Source organism: Stylophora pistillata, chromosome 2 (genome assembly GCF_964205215.1).
Source record: "Stylophora pistillata chromosome 2, jaStyPist1.2, whole genome shotgun sequence".
In the NCBI taxonomy this organism is placed as follows: Eukaryota; Metazoa; Cnidaria; class Anthozoa; order Scleractinia; family Pocilloporidae; genus Stylophora; species Stylophora pistillata.
The window spans coordinates 40,866,950-40,877,377 of NC_142520.1; positions in this window are offsets into that span (position 1 = coordinate 40,866,950).

Here is a 10,428-nt window from a genome sequence, read left to right on the forward strand (position 1 = left end):
TTGTATTATAATTATTTTTTTCAGATGCTGGGGTCAGGATATCAAGGAAGATATCTGGAATGCTGTCACTTTTAATATTAATCTTATACGTAGGTCAGCATATTCTGAATTTATAAGTAGTTTCCAACTTTAGAATTCCTAATAGTTTATAATAGGGATTGGCATTCTCTCTAGCATTTGCAATGATGCTACGAAGACATCTGTCCTGCTTAATACAGAGGCATTTTAAGTTAGTATTGGTGGCACAGCCCCGGGTAGTTATACCACAGCTTAAATAGGGATATATCAAAGCATAGTATAATTGCTTTAACATATTACATTCGACATAATGTCTCAATATAGTGAGAATTCCAATGTTTCTTGCTATTTTATTGTTTATATGTTGTATTTGCGGTTGCCAATTTAGGTGCTTATCGATATAGACTCCCAGGTATGTTATATAATTCTTTGATTCAATGTTTTCAATATTTATCGTGGGGTGGTATCTAGAAAATGAAATTAACATGTAATTAGTTTTGGCAAAATTAATAGACAACTTATTTAGTGCACAGTATTTATAAATTTGTTTAAGTTCATGGTTCATAACAGATTCTAGATGATGTGGGTTGTCACTAGTAAAAAACAAGTTAGTATCATCAGCAAAGATCCGCACTGAGAGTTTATCAGTTCAGTTTGGTAAATCATTAACATAGAGTAGAAATAAGAGTGGACCTAAACTTGAGCCTTGAGGTATACTACATGTTATATTTTCATTGGCAGATCTAGTGGAATCAATTTTGACATATTGGTTACGAATTTGAAAATAACTCTCAATCCATTTATGTGAGACTCCTCGAAAGCCATATAAAGAGAGCTTAGACAGTAGAATGTTGTGATTTACTATTTCAAAGGCCTTTGACAAATCAAGAAATAGACCACATATGATTTGTTTTCTATCGATTGCTAGCTTTAAATTGTCTGTAATTTCAAGAAGCCTGTTCAGTGGCGTGTCCTTTCCTGAATCCAAATTGATATTTATATAGGATTTGATGTTTTTCTATGAAGGAATATAGTTGATTGTAGACTAGTCGTTCAAGTATTTTAGTAAATGGTGAGAGAGTTGCTATTTAACAAATAGAGAAGCCTTGACTGTGCTCTGTTCTGTAGTAAAGCACGCAGGAAGCTGCTAGAGCACGAAAGAAGTGTAGGGAGAAACAGGAGACGTAGTCGAGTGTTTCTCCCCACTTCTTGAGTGCACTAGCCGCTTCCTAAGTGCTTTACCACAGAACAGAGCATAGTCAAGGCTTCTCTATCTGTTTTATAATAGAGAATCCGTTAAATTCCCCACACATTACTTGCAATTTCCAAACAAACTTTATTTTCAAAGCGAACAACAGCGTCGTCAGCATGCTCTATACTCTGACAGAGCACGCGTACAATAAGCCAATCAGAATCCTTGTTAGAATGGGCAACCTACTTTATTGGATGAACAAGACCAAAGCTGTCAAAATATCAAACCATCAAAAGCTATCACGAAGAATCGCAAATCTTGCTTAATAATTCGAATGCATAAAAGTGCATTTTTTGCGTACAAAAACCAGTATCTGTAGTAACATGATTAATGAAATCCGGCCGAATTTTGGCCCATGAAAACCTGGACGTTATCAGCATGACAATTTGAAACAACTGCTTAAAGCTTGTGGTTGGAACTTCACAAACTGCTGCGCTGTGTTGTTCTGTGAATAAACAATGGTCGAATTTACAGCGGCGTGAGGATTTTCTGAACTGGTGGCTGCATCAGAGGAACTTAGCTACGTTGGTCTTCCATTCAATGCACCAGAGAGGATATCTAAACAAGCCCTTAGCTGTTCACTGGATGGAACGAGAGATAGCCATTACACTTTCTCACTGTGATGATGAAAGATAGCCATTATGTGCCGCGATGGGACTTGCGCGTTGGACCACAGCGTGATTGCAGTGGCTCTGACACTATGGTTAGTGTAGATTCTCGAAAGAGAAGCTAGCTTAGAAATTTCTTTCATCATTCCTTCAATTTTGTTGACCCCCAGAGGCTTGTTGTCGTACCAAACTTTAACTTAAGATTTCACGGCTCGCTTTGGGTACTGAAAAAGTGCTTCGCAGGCAGGATTTAACTTTTGGTAGGTCAAGCTCTTTGTTGTTCATTTCGTGGAGGTTCTTGGCAACTTTTCTTTCACTACACCAAGCTAATAAAAAACGGCAAGGAAAAAAAAAAGAGTTTTATTTGTATTTTGGTGTTCATTTTCTAGAGAAAGTTATAGTTGTTGGTTAGAAACGTGAGTGTGCTAGCCAGTTTTAAAATCATCCACTTTCCTTGATATTTTTTTTGGCAAGAAAGTTTAGCAAATGTGCGTCCACTCTATTCGAGGTTTTCATATGGTATTTATTATATTTTTGCAACGAAAAAACTCACCTTCAAAAACTCGGACAGCCCATTTGGTGGATTGTTTGGTTTTCTTTGTTTCCGCTCTTACAATTATCTCGTCTATTGCGGCACTTGACATGTTTTCAAATCTTTGCCTGTTTAAATTGCCGCCGCGCTCATTGTTTTCGTAATTAACTTTGTTGGAAACCTCACTTTCAGTTAAAGGGTAGGTCGCATTTTTATTGACAGTATCCTCTAAATCGATCGACGCTAAAAGCTCGTTTTCTCTTTCGTCTTCTAGGTCGTAGAGGACTTCTGGGTCGAATAAAAACCGAGAGAAAAATTCGGGATTTGGTCCGCCATGTTACAAATTGCAGATGGCGTGACAGCTTCAACTCCATGTTCTATACTCTGATAGAGCACGCCCTTTCAACCAATGACAGCATGCGTTATATCTGAACTTTATTATAAAGGGCGATAATTGCTGGAGTTCGTAGCATCTCCATTTTTATATACTGGAGACACCTGAGAGACTTTTAATATCTCAGGAACAATACCAGTTTCTGTAGACTGGTTTTAAATATATGTTAAAATAGCCTCAAGAGATGATAGCTTTAATTCAGTAATGCTCTAACAGATAGAACTGAGAAACCACTATGTAACGGATTTCTTCCCGTGTAAACACCTGCCTAATTTAGTTTTTCCCTTGAGGCGTGTGTATCACAGCACGTACAATTTTGGCATAATTGCATGAGAAAGCTTACCCAAATACAACGATGATGAAACCTCTGGCTGACTTTTAATTATCTGAATTATTGTACCTGTGCGATGGTTTATGCATAGCACCCTATAAACATGAATGCAGGCTCCTAATCGATAGAATTGTGAGAACACACTGCTACGAACTCTCCTCCCGTCTGTCGCTGTTCCATTTGTTTGAGCACTTGTCTGATTAAACTCCTACACAGCATATACAATTTTGTTAATATTGAACCAGATCACTTACACAGATACTGTAAGGATGAAAATCCTGGTTGACGTTGAATTTATCCGAGTTATTTCCAACTTTGCTTTACTTTCTCGGAGAATTGCTCTTAATATTAAGCACATGGGAGGTCTGGAGAGCATAAAAGAAGCTAAAAATGCCCCAAGGAACAAGTTTCAGTTTATTCGGTCATATGTATGATCGATGGAATTGCGAAACTATCCTCTTCCCGTTTATGTTGCAAATCCATTTTTTGAGCGCTTGTCTGACCAATTCTCCATCCCCAGGGGGTGACTTCTCCTACAGAACATTCAATCTTGTTACTACTGAACCACATCACTCACCCGGATACTGTAACGATGAAATCTCGGGCTGACGTTGAATTTATCCGAATTCTGGTACCTGTCTGATGGTAGCAGCTCACATACGCGGGTTCCTGTTTTGGTGGCACTTGCCTCAAAGTTGTATGAAAAACATAAAGGATCGGTGAGGCAGGCTAACCCACACTCGCCTTCTTTTTAACCTCAACTGAACTGATGTTTCTCATTTCAATATCGATACAAAGTCAAGCAGACAAGTGATGAGAATAAAGAAAAATGCCAGTTGAGGGCTGCGATACCAAATTCTCTGAGCTAACATCATAAGATTTGTATGGCAGACAGTAAGGAGAATTAAAGGCTGATAGTTTCTAAAGAAACTGTTTGGGGCTGCGTCGGTGGAAGTAACGAAATAATTTGGATATATCAACAAAGTTGAAATGGTGAATTGGCCACCGTAACGATTACAAAAGCTGACGTTTCTAGCGTTAGCCCTTCGTCGGAGCGAATAGAGGAATTGTGGGTTGTGTGTGCTTTTAAAGGCAGAAAATGGAGCTACGTTATTGGTGGGAACATGGCAACGAGAAAAACATGAATAAATTAGTGGATTGAAAAGCGTTCGTTGATCCCTGTGGGATTTAGACTGTTGGTTTGAAAGATGAGCTTTTGTTCAAGATTTTTATGGCTTTCCGTGCTACCTAAGTGCAAGGAAAGACCGCAGATTGCATATGTTGCTTAGAATGATTAGGTATATTAAAATGTCTAGCGACTGGTTTCGATGTGTCCTTGTCATTCCTTTCCACGTCTCGAAGGTTTTCTCGGAATCGGTCACCTAGTCTTCTGCCTGTTTCGCCGATGTATATCTTTTTCCAATAAGTGCAAGTTATGCAATAGATTACACTGGCGGAGGTGCACGTGAAGTGATCGGTGATCTTAATGGATCGTTTAGGTCCCGATATTGTATCAGTGTTGTGAATGAAAGGACACGTTTTGCATCGTGCACGAGCGCATTTAAAAGTGCCTGGTTGGTCATTAGTCTGAAAAGAACTTCTGACCAAAATATTGCCTATGTTTTTGTGGCGTTTGAATGAAATGAGGGGAGGCTGCGAAAACGGATAGTGCTTGTCTCTGGATCGTTTTGAAGTAGTTTAAAGTTTTTAAGAATGATGGATTTAACTGAGTGGTCGTGAGGGTGAAACGTGAAAGTGAATGGAATGCGGTTGGAATCTTCCTTATGCGACGTTTGTAGTGCTGAATGTCGATCAATAAGTTGAGCGCGGTGGTAACCCGCTTGAACGACAGAAACAGGGTAACCACGTTTATGGAAGAACTGGCACATTGACTCTGATTTGCGGTGGAAATCAGAGTCATCACTACATAAACGACGAGGTCTTAGAAACTGAGAAAAAGGAATGGAATTCTTAATGTGAGATGTAGTACCTTGCGAGGTATGAAGATAACAAAAAAGCCAGACCGGTAGAGGCAAATGATTCTGGAGTCTAAGGTAAACGAGCTCCATCTATTTTTTTGTTGTGATATTGTATTACTAGCACACTAGACAGCAGCAACCAGCCACCTCTTTGTAGGTTATAATGCCAAATGGAGAAGTCTTAAGAGGACGTTTTTAAAGGAGGTTTTTACTATTTGATCAGACAATGATACAATTATCATTTGTGTCATTTATAAATGAATTATACTTCAAAGAAAGTTCTTTTTCCACCTATCATCCTGCGCCAAGGAGTCTCATCATTAGGTTAAAGGTTCAACAAAACGAACTGCACCTGCATAAGGTAATTTGGTTGTATCAAATAAGTTGGAATTGTAAATTGGCCACCGTAAATAGTTAAAAAGCTTTTGAGCGTTAGTTCTTCATCATTCGCTCTGACGAGGAGCTAACGCTCGAAACGTCTGCTTTTTAACTCTTTACGGTGGTCAATTTACAATTTCAACTTAGCTGATATAACCAAACAGTTAAAATACCTTGTTACCTCCAGCGACGTAGCACCACAGTTTCTTTACAAACTTTCCCCCTTTGTGTACATGCATAAACCGATCCCACGATATTGTTTTATTGAGACAACGGCATATGGTGTATGAAAAGATAAACGTGCAGCTAGGTACTGCAGGGACTTCCCATCACTGTGAAGGCAAAAGACAAACTTTCACCCTTTAAATACCTGCATAAATCGATCCCCCGATATTGCTTTGTTAAGACAACGGCATATGGGGTGTGAAAAAATAAAGGTGAAGCTAGGTACTGCGGGGACTTCTCATCACTAAAGAGGCAAAATACAAACTCCAAACAAAAGACGAATGAGATGTTATAGTTCGGCAACATTTATACTACCATCTGACTGATTTTAAAAAGAAGCAAGCGAAAATTAATTTCATATCGATCTTAGTGTTTGGTTCGCCGTTTGTTGCAAAGTCATTTTGTGATACAGGACTCAAAGATATATTAAAACATAGCTAGCAGAGCCGCGCAATCAAATTGAATTACGTAAGCGTGCTCAAAATCCCGATAGTGCACGCTGATAGCGTCAGCAGATCGCTTGGCCAGAATTTTTTTTTTTTTTGCGCGCGCGAGCGGCCATTGTTAGCGAGGGGAAAAATGATATATTTCGCGACAATAATAGATACAAACAGAAACTCGGCCCACTAGTCCCAGAACGAAGACAATTCTCCGACCTTTTCCCATGGGCTAGAGTTCTTAAATGAGGCAGAAAAAGGGTAAAACAACGGAAAAGGAGACTCGGCATCAGCGCTGTCACGTTTCGCTTCGCTTGATACTGTTGTACTTTTTTCGCGTCGGATTTGATGCACAATTCCACCAGCTATGTTCTAAAACAAAGCATGAACCAATTGTTAAATATAGTTTACCACCATAACGTTACATTTTCTATCTGAACATGAAGTACTAGCATGGTATTTTATTAGCTACCTCGAAATCACTTTTATTGCCGAGATTTTAAATCCTCTACCCCGATATCACATCTCAGTATTGGAATATTATTTTCTTAGCCTTGATATCGAGTTTTATGATCTGGAGCCGCAAGAAGTGGACTTTATGTCAATTTGAAAGACCGCGGGATAACACGAATTAATTCAGTCTTCCACTCAAATCTCATTTTAGGTAAACTCAATTTTTGTTTTGTCTGGTTAAGTTTTGTTTTCAGTTCGGTAATTAATTTTACCTGACTATCACCAAAGATAACTTCTCAGGGAGTTCACAAACATGTACCCATCATTCTTTAGAACAAGCTTTCTTTTTTGTCATTTTAGAGACGCACTAAGGGCTTAGCCGGAAATTGAGGTTTTGATGATATCATGTAAGTATAAGTCATTGGAGCCAAGGTATTTTTTTTCCATTCCCCACTGATTTCTTTGTTCATGTGAACAGAACGCAACTGTCACCAACAGCCAGAGATCTCGCTCGATCAGCACTAAGACCTTGTTGGTTGGAGGCTTTCAAAAGGGCCATGCTGAGTGGCTTTTACGGTTACTGGTTCAAAATGTTTAAATAATTTTACTTGACTGTCAATTTTTTTCATGACTTAACGGCTAAAATGGGACAATTTTTACTATTGACGGCCAAATCATTTTGCTGTTTTACTGAAGTAACGGTCAACCCCACTGAGACCCTCTTGGGCGGTGTCAGAACTTTTTCTGTGAAAATGCAAATGAGGAAGAAGTTTTAAGGCGTTTTCTTACCTACACCGAACTGGCAATTCGTCGGTCGAGTCCGAAAGATAAATCCAGGAGATCCATCCACGAGAAGTTCGCTTCTAATTATTCTGGTTCGAATTGCAAATGTTACGCCACATTCGCAATATTCATTTTTATTGTGATAATTGGAGGGGGATTGTTAATGCTAAGAACTTGTCAGAAAGCTGTGAATGAACAGTTTTGGTCCTAATCTTTAAAAAATAAAAAACATTTATCTAATCCTCTATATTAAGATCATTGGAAGTATTCTTGGACTAACGTGCCAGTTTCCAGGCAAGAACATTTGGGCCGATCAAAGTTGATGAACAGTAACTTAATCTCATCTTCTCATCCTCCATTCTGGATGTGAAAAGTGCATAAAAGCGTCCCTTTGCCTCAAGGTAGGGAGCAAGAAAGTTTCTTGACTCTTGATACTATCAATATACTTCTTTGTGGGTCAATGTCAAACTTCCTTTCTTTGTGCTCTTTATCAACTACAAAAATTATTCCATTGGCCAAAAGTCCTTCTAACAGAGTGATAGCCTTTGAGTGGTCAATACCAAGAGCTTTGGCAGCTTTTGGTACAGTGAAAGGTCTCTGATGTAAATTATTTTTAAGAAACAGGCCCCTATGGAGACCAGGCTTAGAGCTGAATGGACTACCCTGTGTGAATAAAGCTTTACTTACTTAACTATGGAAAAAGAAAATCGCTACTTCAGATACCTTTAAACTCTCAGTGGGAAGCGCGTCAAATGTTTCTCTCACTACAGACATTTGTGTCATGTCTACTCCATCTTCTTCAAAATCAAATGGCTTTTCTGGGGCATCTTCCTTCACTTTTGATTTCTTTAGAGTAAGAGTGAATCTCGCAATGAGATTGTCATCAGATTTCCGTCCCTGTCGTAAAATAGGACCCATTATTATCCAACTACACCTAGACGAGTACAAATAACGCTATAGACCAGTACAAATATCACGCGGTATTTGTAGTCGTCTATTGTAGTACCGGTTAAACAGGTTTTTTCGCATCACGCAAGCGAAGAATTGGATTGTAGTTACGAAAAAAAAAAGTGGCGGATAATTTGATCATATTTCCGACGACGAAGAGTCAGAATGGCTGGCAAATATAGATCCAAGTTCATTTGATCAATCGAGCGAAGAAAAACAGCTTGACGACCAGAAAATTTCTTCATTTAATGAAGAAAATAGAAACAGCAATGCAACAACGCGCCAATTCCGTTCCGCTTCGCATACTTCTGTCACGCACTCCCCGTAAATAGATATCCGCGAAATTCGCCCGCACTGAAATAACAGTTAGGCGTGTTGGATAATAAATAACTTATTAGACGTTTTGTTGTGTAGTATCGCTGAGTATTTTTACTCGTTATTTGTATTTTGACTCGCCCTACGGGCTCGTCCAAATACGGCACAACTCGTAAAAATACTCAGCGATACTACACAACAAAACTAATAAGATATATGCATTTCTAGAAAAAAAGGAAGATCCTTCAGTGGCAGTTATAAACTTATCCTTCCTATGGGGTTGGACATCATTCATCCTCTCAGGGAAGATAATATTTTCTCTGAAAAGGGTATTTTCAGAGGCTTACCTTCAGAATTTTCCACCTTTTTGGAATCTCTTAACTGAGTCTTGATGTTAAAAGCAGTTTCAGTTGGGATCTTTTGTCTTAGTTTGCTAAAATCTTCTACAGAACTGTATCAAAGCTGTTTTCAAGTGTTCGTCCTTTCCTTTTCGTGTCCTGCGGTCTATCGATCCACATTATCCAGCACTAACAGAACAACATGTCCCTCCCTTTTCAAATGCTACTCTTTAATTTTCTTTTGAACTTTTACCACAACATCCTTTAGTTCAACATAACCCACTGGAACAGTTAGTTCTAGAGTAATAAATCGTTCTCATATCCTTTGCTTCTCTATAATCGAAAATACGAGAAATTCCACGCCATTGTGAGTAAACTTCTTTAGCGAGTTTTTTCTTCCCGACACCGGGCGACCCAATGGTAAGTACGCATGTGCGTATGCATGTTCGTACGTATATGCGTGCGTACATGCGTGATTACGCTTGTGAGAATGCAAACAAGGAGCTGAGTGGTAAACTGTTCATCCAGCATAAATTAGCACCGCGTGTAAGAGCCACGTAGCCCACGAGATTTTAGCTGGTGAGCGAAGCGTGGGTGTGCGAAGAGTCTGATAGGTCTACAACGAGAAACAAGACGCTGTAAGAACATCATTGTTTTCTGAACTGTGCGCCAACGTTAGCCCACCAAAACAGCACCTCGATTTGTTAAAAATATAAAGTCGTATCATTATGGAAATGATCTGTGAAACGTTTACGATTACACACAATCGTGGTTTACGCTTATTTCAAAACTACTGATCAAAGCAAACGACGACATCTATCAACATACATTACTTAACTTTTTGAAGGCTGGAATAGGAAAACAATACTTAGTGTGCAAGCAGGATCTATTTCTATGATCAAAATGTCGTGTCTAAGACTTCAGGTTTGGGCTTAAGTAATTATCTGTCCGCATTGTACTCCTTGTCATTATAATGTAACAGGGTGTTTATAAATTAAGGATATGCTTTGGAAATACAAAAATGATAATACATTTAATAATAATAAGAATAACAATAACGATCCTGATAAAAATTATGATGATGATAATGTTAACAATAATAATAATGATAATAATAATGATTGACATAATGTGATACGTTAACGATATTAATGATAGCAATAATTGCAGATCCTTGGCGATGATGAGAACGAAGATTTCTTCTATAAACAACAGTGAGAAGTTCCAAATATAAGCTGATAAGCAAGAGCTTGCGACCCAATTAGAACACTAACATTCAATTATGTAGGGGCCAAGAAGTTGATAAAACAAGACATCAACTAAATTCGAGACTGTATTTAAAGGAAGAATAACGATAAATATTTATTTAGCAAAAAATCAGGGTTTTAATAACTGGGATGTGAAAATGTATCGGTTTTGACAGTTATACCTGCGGTT